Here is an 11,964-nt window from a genome sequence, read left to right as displayed (position 1 = left end):
GCGCGTCTTATGTAATCTTTTGCACTTGTTCAATACTAAGCCGAATCCGTCAAGCACAATATGTATATATATGTACATATGTATGTATATATGTATGTACATACTTTGGCCAGCTATCTGTTGAATAACTCACACAACTCGAGCATGTGATGTGTTATGAAAGCTCATCGAGTGTCTCCCCTTTGGGATTTGATCAAATATCAGGTCTTGAGCACTTTGTTCTCTATTCCATATATTTTGTATACAATTGCAACTCTGTACTCTATGTACTCTCTTTGCATTTGCATTTACTGCAATATGAAAGCTATAACTTTGAGCTCTCAGTTTTTTGAATCAATTTCCAGTTACCTTATGCTGCCTGCAATAGAAAACTTAGTTCCATAATATTACTTAACCAAGTATTTGGTATATATAATACTATATTTTCTATAAAAGAGAGTCAATAGAGATGCATGGAAGTGAGTTTAAGTACATTGAAGAGCTTGTATATGACACGATTTCCAATTGAGTTTACGGACCAGAGTTTAATTAAGCTATTTGATAGTTATTGTCATAGAGATCACTAATTCATATATTTGATTCCACATTCACATATCAAATATTCATTGCTCTGCTCTATTAACACGCTAATTATCATTTAATCTATTGGCACAGCTCATCAGCACCATCCATGGGCTCTTATAATTTATATAAGACTGGCTATTACCAGTACAGCTCAAAGCAATCAGAAATTAACAACCAATATGCCCTGATTTCCAATTTTCAATGTGTTTGGGATTAAAAAAGAAAAAAAACTTATGAGATCCTATATATCTTTTATTTCTTTTTATATAATCGTTTGGCTACTTCTGTAAAGTTTTACAAAAGAACCCAATCTATATATAATAATATTTTGACTATAAAAGACTATATGTTATATTCATATATGTATTTCAGTAGATATTATTTCTCTTATAATTTCACAATTTCACTATATTTTTCTACTAGATCCCGATACTCTATGGCAGCAATTGTGTAGCATACTTTTGAGTTGGAACTGAGCACAGTCTTGGATAGTCTAGTAGCTATAATTGCTTAACCTGGGATGATTAAATATTTAGCTTTAAATTAAAGTTGAGGCCTTTTCCGATTGCTGGCCAATTGAATGTTTCACACAAACAAGTGCAAGACAAGACAAGTGAATGTGACTGTGAATGTGAATGAATGCCCTGGACACGATGTGAACAAGTGTTCCTCCACTTGTTGTTGGCGCTGCTGCTTATCGCCCTGTCAGCTCAATCGAATGGTCCTCTATGAGTAACGTGCATGGCAACGTGCAGCTACTGTAAGCTGAGAAGACAAACAGGCACACAGACACTCTCTCCATGCATGTGTGTGTGCGTGTGTGTGTGTGTTTGAGTTTGTTATTGTTTGTGCAAATGTGAATTGCAATTTATTCTTTTTTTTTTGGAGGTTCTCGTATTCTGTGAAATCCCACAGGGCCCTGGTTTCCCACCAGCAATCACGTGGGACACCCACTGGACCTGTAAAGGGCCCCGTCGCTCCCCACCACTTCCACGTCCCCCTTCCCTACGCCTGCCCGTTGGCCACTTATCACTCAAATTACGAGCGCGCTTGATGCGCAGTTTCAATATTTGTCGTTGGCCGGGCAAACAAGCCAAGCTCTTTTTGACCAACTTTTGAAAGACGAGTGAGCGTGAGTGATCGTACGCGCAGTGGAGCCCATATATATCGTGCTGTTCGCACTTGAAATCGCATTCATGCTGCTGATAAGCATCGCCAGGCAGAACGGGCGCCAACAACAACAACAGCAGCAACAACAACGAAACAGATGAAAAAAAAAAAAAAAAAACTTGAAAAATAAAAACTACATAAAATACAAAATTAACAATGATGTGGAAACATTCGAAAAGGAAACGAAGAAGCAGAAGACGAAGAGGAAGAAGCAGAAGAACAGTCAGTGAAATTATAAAAATTTGTTTATTTATTGCGTGCTTCAATTTTGATCATTATCGAACGTGTTGCAAATCGGTCGGGCGACTTTCGTTTTGTATTCGCCTTCCCATTCGCATTCACTCCACTAATTTTCATATATATATAAACATATACATATATCTCTGATTTTTTTTCTTTTTGCATTTGCTGGTCTCGTGCGAACACTTAAGGATATGCAGTGGACTCTGTTGTCGACTGAATACCCTTACTTTTTGAGAGGTGTCAAAAGTTTACAATAGTTAGTTAAATCCTTGGCAGAAAATATCATAAATTCTATTCAATTTGACTTGATATAGATATATAGAGGGAGGGAACTACTTTTCATACTTATTCACGAAAGTTAAATGAGTATATTGGCTTTGCTCATCTTGTTATCCGTCCTTGTATCCGTAATAATGCAAACTTCTATTGAAGCTAAAGAGATTTTGAGCACATCGTGTAGAGGGCGTGGCAAATCGGAAAATGCATTTCCGGTATCTCGCATTAATAACATGATTAAGAAACTATATATGACGGATACATATTGAAATATGTTAACTTAAAGTCAAACCAAATTTAAAATAGTATAATAATTAATTCATAATATTCAAAAAGCTCCACTAACACATTTAATATCGATTTTTAAAATATTGTAAAAAAAATAACAAAAAAATACATATTAAATATTAAAAAAAAAAAAAGGAAATTTAAATAATCACATTTTTCTTTGCAAGATTTTTTTTTTTTTTAATTTTATTGTAATTTTATAATATTAATTATTATCTGAAAATTATTCTTCACAATGAAAAATGTGTTAGCTTAAATTAAATGACTAGAAGAAATAGATCATACAAAAATGTTTTAAAAAATTAGTTTTAAAACTGTTGCATAATAAAAAATTTAAAAAAAAAAAATCTTGATATAAATAAATAAATAAATGAATAAAACCCTAGATCCAAATAAAATTAATTTACCAATTTAATATAAACTAAGCCAGCATTGACAAAAATCCCCAAAAATACTAAAACCAAATTTGAATTTTTATTTGACTTCGTATCAAAATCAAAAACCAAAGAAAAAAAGCAGCAACAAAAAAAAAAATTGATTTGAAATTGAAATAAAACTATGAGCATGTGAGACTGATAATGATGATGGGCAGCAAGTGGGCAAAGACAAACGAAATTGATAAATTGATGACGATTGCGGAGAAAGTCTCGCGGCGAGCGATGCGTGCCCCCCCAGCGTCGCGACGACTGCGTCGCTCTATGGACGGCATCGGCGCAGCCCCGACGGCTGCTGATGACGGACCCAGCGGCCGACCAGCTGAGCGCTCTGGCCCCAGAACTGTGAAAAGTTCAATAAACTTGTAAGTTTGCCAAAAAAAAAAAATGAAGCAACAACAACAAAACACACACAAACAGAAAAAAAAAGTAAATAAAACCAAAAGCAAACTTTAGCGGCGATGCCGGCAGCAACAGCCGCGTCGACAGCAGCAGCAACCAGCAACAGCAACAGCAACCAGCAACCAGCAACGTGCAACGTTTGTGAAAGCAACCAAAAAACGCCAAATTGTAAGTGCGTTTACGTTTGCATTACGATGACATCGACGCCGTCATCATCAGCGTCCATCGATGCCGATGCCGATGCCGATGCCATGCAAACGTGGCCGCAGCAGCGCCGGCAGCGCCAGCCCCGGCAGAGGCCAACAAACAGAGAGAGACAGGCAATGCTGCCGGCGCTAATGTAGACGCTGTTGTTGTTGCTGCTGTTGCTGTTGTTGCTGTTGCTGTTGTTGCTGTTGCCGCTGCCATCGCGGCCGCAGTCAGCGTCTGCGCGGCAGCGTTCGTTGACTTAACGCACTACTAACTCAGTGCCACAGTCACCGACTTTTGAAATGTGTGTTGTAAACACACACACACACACACACACACACACGCATACAGAGTGAGCACACAGCACACACTCGCACACACACACACATGTGAGCCGCGCTCAAGTGCTTTGTCGCTGTGTGTATGTTTCATTTTTCACCATTATTTATGCTAATGATAATATTCACGTTGTTGCTTTTGCTTTTGCTTCGGCTTTGCCTCTGTTTTCTTGTGTTTGTTGTATTATATTGTGTCTTTGATTTCTGTGTGTCTGCATGTGTGTGTGTGTGTGTGTTTGTGTGTTTTTTATTGCCACACAGCTGCGAAGAGTCATAGATATTCATGTACAATTTGTAGCATTTTGTTTGGGCCTTTTAATTGATACAATTAGCCAACAAATTAGCTCTTTCGGCTAGGCGACTCTACTTTGTTCAATTGCAATTGATTCTTGTTGCTGCTGCTGCTGCATACGGAAGTTGCTCGTGAGCCACAGAAGCAGCAGCAGCAGCAGCAGCAGCAACAGCAAATTGCTGGTATATGGAAGTGAAAGCATCTCCGAAAGTTGTAAAATATGAATGTGCTTGGGAGCAGCAGCAGCAGCAGCAGAAGTCGGCGCTCGCTGTCTTGATGCTGCGCCATAGCCGAACTCTGATGCGCTATATGAGAAATAAAACAAATGCAAATGCAAATATCAAATCATAATCTCAATAAGTTGGAAGACTTGTAACATGAAAAGATTATCAAGTAATTTCTTTTCTATAAAGTTGTTTTAGTAGGCATGCACTAAGAATAAACTTTACCTACATTTATCTATAAGCCAATGACCCTAATTGTTACTGCTTAATTCTTAAGTGAGTCAGTTCAATTTTAATCTATAATGGATAAAGTTATATCTATCTATCTATCTATCTATCTATCTATCTATTTATCTATCTATCTATCTATCTATCTATCTATCTATCTATCTATCTATCTATCTATCTATCTATCTATCTATCTATCTATCTATCTATCTATCTATCTATCTATCTATCTATCTATCTATCTATCTATCTATCTATCTATCTATCTATCTATCTATCTATCTATCTATCTATCTATCTATCTATCTATCTATCTATCTATCTATCTATCTATCTATCTATCTATCTATCTATCTATCTATCTATCTATCTATCTATCTATCTATCTATCTATCTATCTATCTATCTATCTATCTATCTATCTATCTATCTATCTATCTATCTATCTATCTATCTATCTATCTATCTATCTATCTATCTATCTATCTATCTATCTATCTATCTATCTATCTATCTATCTATCTATCTATCTATCTATCTATCTATCTATCTATCTATCTATCTATCTATCTATCTATCTATCTATCTATCTATCTATCTATCTATCTATCTATCTATCTATCTATCTATCTATCTATCTATCTATCTATCTATCTATCTATCTATCTATCTATCTATCTATCTATCTATCTATCTATCTATCTATCTATCTATCTATCTATCTATCTATCTATCTATCTATCTATCTATCTATCTATCTATCTATCTATCTATCTATCTATCTATCTATCTATCTATCTATCTATCTATCTATCTATCTATCTATCTATCTATCTATCTATCTATCTATCTATCTGTCTATCTATCTGTCTATCTATCTATTTATCTATCTAATTCTATCTCTCTGTTGTCTCACTCTTTTATTTTTCAATTAATTCTCTCCATTCCTCTGTCTATCTCTATCTCTCTCGTATGTGCTAGTACTCACGCTCACTCTCTCTCTCTCGCTCTCTCTCTCTCTCTCTCTCTCTCTCTCTCTCTCTCTCTCTGTCGCACTCCATCACTCTTTCTTCTTCTCTTTCTCTCTGTCCCTCTCTCGCTATATCTCCTTTCATTTACTGCAAACTTTACTCCAAATGATATGCTGATACAATCCCTTGTAAGCAGCATGAACTTTAGTCCAATATTTCATTCCAGAAGCGAGAAGTCGATATATGAATGATATGCATTCCTCATTGTAGCTTCCTCTTTATAATGAAAGCACATCATCATGACTTTAGTAACTGGCTCTAATTTCAATCTGAAGGAAAGAATTTGATTTAAGCTTTGGAGTTGCCCGATAATGATAATATCTTGCCATGAAACACCTGCGAATTGTAGAAATTTTTCCGCTGCGATAGGCTCAGATTGAAGCTAAAAACTTTTTCCATGAACCCGATCATGAATGGGTGAATGTGATAAGGGAAACATTTGTATGCCGCATCTTGATCTCAAACTATTATGGATTGTGCAAAAGTTGATGCTTCCACGAATGCTAAAGGTAGGTCAAGCTTTAAGCCACACGCACAACTTCCTCTTTTGGGCAAAAACAAAAGAAACAAAAAATCAAAATTTCCTCAACATTCAAATGAAATTCAAATCTTGTGTAAAGTGTGTGCCAGGCCCCAAATTCAATTTCTATTCGAGCACATGCTAAAAATTAAAACTAAATACGTCCATACAAATGTTTGCCGACGAAACGACACGCCCAGCTGTGTTGCTGAGGGGCAGTGTACATAGAGCGGCAACAATTGTTATGTAGAGATCGTTGTTGAAGAAAGCCCGCGCCATAGGCCTTTACAAATTACAAATGAGTCAAAAGTTGGCGCTGGCCAAGAAGCCAACGGTAAATTTGGCCAAACAACTGTAATACAACAGGCAAACAGACAACGGACAAACGACAACCGACAACCGACAACCGACAGCAGACAGACAAAAATGGACAAACGGACAGAGCAACAGCGAGAGACGCGACGCGGCTCGACAACTTTTTAATTGCCCTCAAAAGCAACTCCAAAAACCTAAGAAGCAACACTCTCTGGCACTCTGGCACTCTGGCAAGGGGTATCGCCATTGCCATCGCCATTGTCATCATCATCATCATTTGACTTTAAATGCCAGCCCAGAATCGTAGACGGGCCCTCAAAGGCAGCAGCAACAGTAACAGCAACAGCAACAGCAGCAACAGCAACGGCTCAAATAGGCCGTAAAATTTCTTTTTGCTGCTGCAGATTCTGCTCACAAACAGCAACAACAATTTACCAGCAGTCGGAGTTTTTGTTTAATTTTAACATCTTTTTTCATACTTTAGAAAGTTTTTCAATTTTTTTTTTCTCATTATTATTATATACATATATCTGTGTATACTCAAGACATGTAAGTGCAGGATTATTGTGACAGGGGAGCACAAAAAAAAGAAGTCCAGAAAGTAAAAGTACTAAATAGAATCTAAATGCTGGCAACACGTGCCACACAGCAGCAGCAGTAGCAGCAACAGCAGCAACAGCAGCAGCAGCAACAGCGCAGCGGCAGCATTTTGTTGTTTTATTACATTTTTTATTCAAATTTGAATACAAGTAGGTGAAATGTCATTGAACTCGCAACCGCAACCGCAACAGCATCAGCAGCAGCAGCAACGACGAGCGACTAGACGGCGCAGCAGCAGTAGTAGCAGCAGCAGCAGCAGCTCAATGAATTTTGTTAATTGTTGTTGCTGCTGCGGCGACAACAGCAACAGACAGAGGCTCGTGTCCTGGCCAAATGTTGCTGCCTTGATTTGGCATTTGGCATACATTTTGTGAGCTGCCCGCAGCTGCAGCTGCTGCGATTGCGGCGCGCACGTCTCCACGACGTGACGACGCGCTGGCGAATGGCCAACGTCTGATGTGGCAGCTAATCGCAAGTGATAAGAGCAGCAGCTGCAACCAGCTCGAACATGTTTGAGACAAAACAGACGAAAAGTGCTCAGCGCAGCTCCAGAGAGCCGCACAGCGAGAAAGAGAGAGGCAGAGAGCGTGTGGGTGAGAGAGAGGCCAAAGAGTGAGAGAGAGAGAGGAAACGGTTGGGGCGGCTGTTAAAGAGCAGGCGAAGAGTGCGCGCTTGCCAAGGCACGAACAGCTGATCGCAGGTCGCGAGGCCCACGCGTCGTATGCGCAACGCTAGCCAAATCGCCAAAATGCCACAAAGATGGGCACAAAAGTGGGACAGCGGCAACAGCGGCAACAGCAGCGCCAGCAGCAGCATGCTGGTTAAGTAAGAGGCAAGAGGAAGCAGCAGGCAAAGCCACATCCGCTTCAATGTCAACGAGCGCCCCTCGTGTCCTACATTCGCAGATTTGGCACAGCAGCAATAAAAAAAAAAAACCAAACAAAAACAAAAAAGAAAACTTTGCCATATGCAAAACTAATGGAGAGTGCAACAGCAGCCACAGCAGCAGCAGCAGCAGCAGCCACTGCTCAAGGCGGATGTTGCAGTTAAGTTGTTGTTGTAATTTATGCATGCAAAGTTCATTAACATTTCGTAAGCGGGCAAGAGGGGCGGGCATAAAGTTGTTGTTGTTGCTGTAGCTGCTACTGCTGCTGCTGCTATTGCTGCTGCTGCTATTGCTGCTACTGCTATTGCTGCCTTCATTTAACATAGAAATTCAAATGTTCTGCTTTCGCTCTGCAATATATCAGCAGCTTTAATAGCCATGTCCATGCCTAGCTCTAGCCACCCCAGCCACTCTTTGCCTCTCGTCTCTTCTCTGCTCTCCCTCTCCCTTCCCCTGCCTTCGCCCCACTACCGTCGGCTCTGGCGCTAGTTCGCTTTGAGTGTGCTGTCGCTCAGAATCATTCGAAATTGCAGATATTATAATATCCGTAGGAGTAGAAAGTTGGTAATCAATCAAGTGTAAGATAACTTTCGCTCTGCTTGCAAATTGTTGCAAGTTTTCTAGCAAGTTCGTTGCCTAAGTCTTTCGTATTTGCTGCCCATGACAGTGAAAATTGCGGAAATTTATCAGAATTTTCCTATCATATTAAGCGTAATTACTACACTTGCTGTATTGCCTGAGAGAAAATGGAAAACTATTCAGAAAAAAAAGTCTTGCTTGAATTCAATTAGAATTATACTCAGCATTGATTCAATGTAATTTCATTTGATTGATTTTTCTTTATTCTATACTTTTAAACATTTTTGTGCTTTGCTTTAAAAAATTATTAATTGGATATTAATTAAATATCTGCATGATTTTTACACATTTTTAAAGATTTTAATATTTTTCTCTGAGAAAAGAATTTTTGTTACTTTTAAAATTGAAATTAAATATTTTTTTTGTTCTATTTTTCCCTTCGGAAAACAATTAATTTAGAATTTGTTTTTTTTTTAAATAATTTTTTCTTATATTTTAAAATATTTTTTTTTAATTTTTTAAGGTTTTTTTTTTTTTTTTATTTTACAATTTTTATCTGTGAAAAAATCTTATTTCCCATTTATTTTAATATTATATTGCATTTTTAATTATTCGTCTGCTGTTGTTGTACTTACAGATTTTATTTTTGTAATTTAAAATTTTTTTATTTAATTAATTTTTTTTACCACTTTTTGGTGACAAATATAATATTATTTTATTATTTTTAATTTGATATTATTATTTTATCATGGCTTTAAGTTTTTTTTTTTTTCAAGTTTTACATTTCTGAAAAACTCATGCAAAAGTGAAAAAAGTTCTAGCCAAGCAACGATGCCTTTGCTCGAACAGTTTACTTAATGGATGCTGTATTCAGGTGTATATACCTATATCTGTATGTCTATATCCATCTAAATATATGCCACTGGGGTAGTTGAATTTTCTCGAATTTCGTTGAACGCATTTCGTGGCACACACCCGGCCAGTTGCTGTGCCACAAAGGGGCAGCCAGTCCACAGCATACTTTCGCCAAATGCGTAGAGCAGCAGCAGCAGCAGCATCAGCGGCAGAGGCAACAGCTGCGAAAATAAAACTAAAATAAAAACTAAATAAATGAATTTCCCCAATTAAAATAATGCTCAAATGACGATAGAAATTTCTTGGAAAAAGTCTACCTGCCGAGACGAGCAGCGAACGGCCAAATGTCGCCAAAGCAACAAAATGGGAAGCAACTCGCAGCAGCAGCAGCAGCAGCAGATGCAACAACAACTGCAACTGTGTATCCGAAAAATGCACGAAAAAACAAAAACAAAGCAAAACAACAACAACAACAAAAATAGGCAAGCATGCGCAACAACAACAGTTGCTAGTGGCACAACTAGCAACAAACAAACAACAACAACAATAACAACAAGATGATTGCGAATAGTTGAGTCAGTCAGTCATGGACAACGACGACGACGACGACGACGACGTTGCTGCTGCTGCTGCTGCTGCTGCAACATCCACTACTGACACACTGACTGCTGTTTTGCTGGTGTGGCAACAGTTGCATGTGCTATGTTGCACTTGCTCATTTTTGCGAACAATTTGTGACCATGAACGTGAAACTACAAAAACATCAACTGCAAAGTGAAAAATAATTGATTCCGGAAGGAAACTGCCTCAACTGGTTTTCGCTTTAGGATTTGTGACTTTGCTGTTGATTTCATTTAAGCAAATGTTGCTCGTGTTGCTGCTGCTGCTGCTGCGCTTTGCATTTGGTGTCGTAACAGTGAAATGTAGCGCCTTTCAACAATTGACTTTCCGCCCGGGTGAAATTCATGTTAAATTGCTGTCGCACACATTTCTGGTCAATTATAAAGATGCAGCAACAACAACTGCAGCGGCAACATGTTGTTGACAAAAACTGGCAACAGCAACATTATTATATTATTTTTTATTTTTATTTTATTGCTGTTGTTGTTGCTGTTGCTGTTGCTGTTGCAGTGATTAAATTTGCCATTGCTGCTGCAGTTGCTGTTGTTGTTATTGCTGCTGCTGCTGCTGCTGCTGCAGTTGCTGCTGTTGTTACACTTGACATTCGCTGTGAGGCTTCAGCAGTCGCTGATATGTTGATGACAGTTTTGTGTCAGCCAGCGATGCGCATTGTTGTTGCTATTATTAATGTTGTTGTTGTTGTTGCCGTTGCCGTTGCCGCTGCTGTCGCCGCTAAAAGGAAGTGGAGAAATCTAACCATACAAAAACGTTAATAAGCCGACAACTTTTGGTTCATTGCATTATTTCTGGTCTCATCTCTGCTTAAAAAAAAAAAAACGGTGCGAATTGTCCAAACTGAATTGATTTACGTCTTGCCTGAAAATGTTTTGTGGCTTTTCACTCTTCATTTTCGATTGAGATATATGTCGATATCAGATATAGATATTAATAATATATGTACATATTTGAGATATATGAAATGTCAGAGGCTAGACATGGACCCAAATGATGGACTATTATGGACCTAAATAGGACCTGAATCTGCACACCTTCTCCTCGAAACAAATATATATAGAAGCAGATACTATGATAGATTATTGAGACATCGCAGCTTGCTCGGAAGAAGGCTGCTTCCTGACTGTCCACTAGGGCTTAGGCAAAATAATAATAATAAAATAATTGCGAACTTTTCAAATATTTTCTTTTAGTCATGAATACTTAAAAGTGTTAGTTTCATATCTTGTTAACATATTCATATTCTTAGATAAAAATGTTTTCTTTAAATTTTTTCAATAATTCATGAACATCTATTCTATCCACTTCAACCTGAATAGGATACTGATATGATATAAATATTGATATTAGATATTATACCAATATATTTTCCAGTTCTTAAAATTCTAAGATTTACCGGGAGATTTTATTGTCGGCCTGCTGTGGCAGTCTATCAAAATATTAAGTATAGTATTAAATATAGATATAGATATATTAAAGTATAGATATAGATATAAATATAGACAGAAAACAATTTGAGCTCATATATAAATTTCAGATGTCAATCTTTTTCCTCAACATTCCAGGAAATTTCTAATTGATTTGTTCATAATTTATAATAATAATTTTATATATCAATAGTATATATGTATGTACATATCTACATTCCCCAAGCACTTCCCCCACAAAGACCTCATGCCAACAACTTGCACCTGGTTTTGTTCTTAGCGCCTCTTGGCAATGCAATGCAGATCTTTTTGGTAGAGATCTTTTGCCTCAGGTTGGGCATTCTCTTGCCAAGACTGAGACGGCGGCTTGTCTTAAATTTGCAATCTTTGGCTGTGAAACTTTCTCAATTGAAAATTGCATTTGAGCGCGGTTGCCGGCAAGGGAGGGGAACAAGCAAAGGCAATGG

The 11,964-nt window shown here is 37.8% G+C and overlaps 1 long non-coding RNA gene across 1 annotated transcript; it reads left to right on the top strand.

The window, feature by feature from the left end:
• Nucleotides 1–1,183: 1,183 nt before the first annotated feature.
• On the top strand, nt 1,184–1,867 carry LOC149090564 (uncharacterized). The gene is made up of 2 exons (XR_016197497.1): nt 1,184–1,324; nt 1,480–1,867. It is a non-coding gene; the product is annotated as an uncharacterized LOC149090564 (long non-coding RNA).
• The last annotated feature ends 10,097 nt before the right edge of the window (nt 1,868–11,964 follow it).

The sequence above is a fragment of the Drosophila navojoa genome, chromosome X, assembly GCF_054131105.1.
Source record: "Drosophila navojoa isolate 15081-1374.11 chromosome X, UAZ_NAV_1.0, whole genome shotgun sequence".
Classification (NCBI taxonomy): Eukaryota; Metazoa; Arthropoda; class Insecta; order Diptera; family Drosophilidae; genus Drosophila; species Drosophila navojoa.
Note: the sequence above shows the minus strand (reverse complement) of the source record. Positions and strands in the feature narration are given on the sequence as shown.